The sequence below is a fragment of the Sinocyclocheilus grahami genome, unplaced genomic scaffold (genome assembly GCF_001515645.1).
Source record: "Sinocyclocheilus grahami isolate Dianchi unplaced genomic scaffold, SAMN03320097.WGS_v1.1 scaffold2177.1, whole genome shotgun sequence".
Lineage (NCBI taxonomy): Eukaryota > Metazoa > Chordata > Actinopteri > Cypriniformes > Cyprinidae > Sinocyclocheilus > Sinocyclocheilus grahami.
In genome coordinates, this window is record NW_015507356.1 from 10612 (window position 1) to 13508 (window position 2897).

At 36.3% G+C, this 2897-nt stretch overlaps 1 long non-coding RNA gene across 1 annotated transcript; it reads right to left on the bottom strand.

Annotated features, from left to right (window-relative positions):
• Positions 1 to 552: 552 nt before the first annotated feature.
• Positions 553 to 2488, bottom strand: LOC107574304 (uncharacterized). The gene is made up of 3 exons (XR_001607651.1): positions 2287 to 2488; positions 2103 to 2195; positions 553 to 816 (listed from the first exon to the last, which is right to left on the bottom strand). It is a non-coding gene; the product is annotated as an uncharacterized lncRNA (long non-coding RNA).
• Positions 2489 to 2897: the final 409 nt, after the last annotated feature.

Consider the following 2897-nt stretch of genomic DNA (forward strand, 5'->3'; position numbering starts at 1 on the left):
GTTTTGATCATAAGGCGAATTCATAAATACTACACATGGTAGAGAGATTATATATATATGCGCGTGTAAGCTGATAGGAGTGTGTTTCGATTATAAGTCTGCATAACAGTATACAATTTCAAAGACCAAATACACGATGACAATAACATACCCAATGACCTGAAGGATCATGTGTGTTCATTCAAAGAAAGATTTTCCTATGAATTCATTAGTAGAAAAGTTCATTTCTACTCTGCCTCTTGCCCTGGGACATGCAGGGATTTCCCTGCTTTGCATTCTTTTGGCCAATAAACCCAGTGATATCAGCGTTGGTTGCCATGCAACCAGGGGCCTGTTCGGCTTCCTGGGGTGTTACGCATTTCGGGGGGGAAGGGTTCATGGGTCCTCATATGGCTTGTTAACTGAGGGGGGGTATAGAGTATTTGTTAAATATAAAAACAAAATATATATTGTGTGTTTGATTGGTCCAGACGCTACATAAGTAAATAAAATACACAAATTATTAAAAAAAAAAAAAATTCACCTCAGCAGCTTTTGATTTTCCCATGAAATAACTGTACTGACATGGTCAAGTCTTCACTAGAACAAAGCAAAACTGCATTTGTTACTAATGTATCAAGAGGTGTAAAAGGAAAATGGAAAGCGGTTTTATGTAAATCAGAACCATCTTTAAGTTGAAGTCTGCCATATAAATTTAACTGACAATAGATGATCATGGAATTCTGTAGCATGTGACTCATCAAGATGGACATTGGTGTGCTTCCAACAAAGAGACAAACAGCAGCACATTGAGCTCCTTCAGTATATCCAGATTACCTGGAGGACAATTACAAATAAGGCATTAGTGTTCGCAGTTGCATATACATTAGAAAGGTTTCTCACATACAGAGTTAAATATTACTAAGAAAACCATTTCCTCTACACATCCTAATTTTAAAATTACTTTAAAGAACTGATTTTGTCAAGACAGCAAAGCAGTCCACTGTTCAAAACCAGTTCTCAGTCAAGCTCAACATGAATAGTGACTATTGCTGGAATGAAGTCAGCTTTGGGACTCTGGAATTGTCAGACATCTGTAAAACCAGAGAAAGAGAGTAGTGCAAAAGGACATGGGTTACTAGAACATGTGTAGAGAAGAGCAATAATTGGGGGAGAAAACACCAATGCATGGTCTGCAATCTTGCGGAGTAGACCGTCTCCATGAGTAAGTGCAGCACTGTAAACTCAAAAAGCACACTATATTTGACAAGTAGAGCACTCAAAATGACAAGTGTCACAGTATAAATCCATATTTAAATTTTAAAAAACAAAACCACCACAAAATCACAGAAAACTAAGAAAAAAAAAAACACGATGCATAGTGGAAAGTCTATGTAAACATACTGGTCACAAAACAGACAATAGATCAACCATCCCTAAAAACCCTGTAGTGTGCACACTGCTAACTGGATCTCTGCGATTTAATTCCTCCTAGCACTCAGATTGGGGTGCCCCATTTATCTGATATCTGAGCTCAAGAAAAAGCGCATTTGCCCTTGCACAATGTAGTAAATATTGAAAGGGTGGCAGATAGTCAAATACAAGGAGAACTTAAATGGAAAACTGATCTATTGGAAAGAGCTCCTTTGGGACGGTTTAACCCTAAACAACTCATGTAAACACAATAAGAAAGAACACACACACAGTAATGGGATAAAAATATGAACTACACTTACGGAGAAAAAAAAAAAAAAGTAACATTTCTGCAAACTATTACTCAATTTGCATCAAAACACATTTGCCATCTTTGTTCAGTCACCTGACAATTTGGACAGATTAATTGAACGCATGACAAGCTTTCAAACGCTGTATTAGGCCTGTATCCACAAATGTAACATTCAGAACCAGCACGGTTCAAAATAAAGCTAATATGCAATTACCAATAGTTCAAAGTACAAAATAATTCAGTTCTCCACTAACGATCTCAAAGCAATATTAATATATTAAAAAGGTATTATAAAAATCTCAAAAAAATGAGCAGCTCAAATTCAACTAATTAATTCTAGAAATCTATGGAATAAAGCCTATGCGAGCTTTGTGAGATATGTTTGAAAGTTACTCACCAATTTCCAGTCATAATGAAGCATCTGAAAGACCGCAGAATCACAAAGTGTATGAAAAGCACCAAGTTTACTCAGAATATGGCAGCATCGAGTCTAACCAGAAAGAGCAAAGAAATTAATAAAAACCAGCGATGAAGTCTAAAGAAGCACAAGCATAAAAATATATTTATAAACATACACGTACAAGCACATGCTGAAACTGCAGTTATTTTCCCGAGGCAGTTTTCCCGCCTACAGCAGCGATTGATAGTCAAACTCTATTAATTTTCTATTGGCTGCCTTCGTAAATGCTAATATATTAAAGCACAAAAAGACACAAAAAAAAACACGGGAAAAACTAAACAAAATTAAACAAGATTTCTTAATAGTAAAAACACTTCAGCTCTCCAACGTCCTTCTCAGACGACAAGCTTCAGCTGCTGGCTTTTTATACCCACGAGCACAACCATTGACAAGCAACCAGGAATTAAATAGTCCAATTAACAAGACTTAAGTCATACATGCATTTTGTACCTAACTTAATCAACAAAATTATTATTTCACAGCCATGTAAACATATTTCTTCACTGTGAGACTTTTTGATTTTCAAACAACAAACAATCCCCATCATCCTCCAAATGTGGTTTCTCCCATCTCCCATGATGCACCACAGCACAGATATAAAACTTCCTTCCTGTCACCATCAGGTTTTTCAACTGCCTTCAAACTGATTCAGCAATTCAATCAAAAAAGGCTTTGAATGTCACTAGTGATGGGAAATCGAGGCTTTCTGAACCATTTGAGAATTTCTTGAAA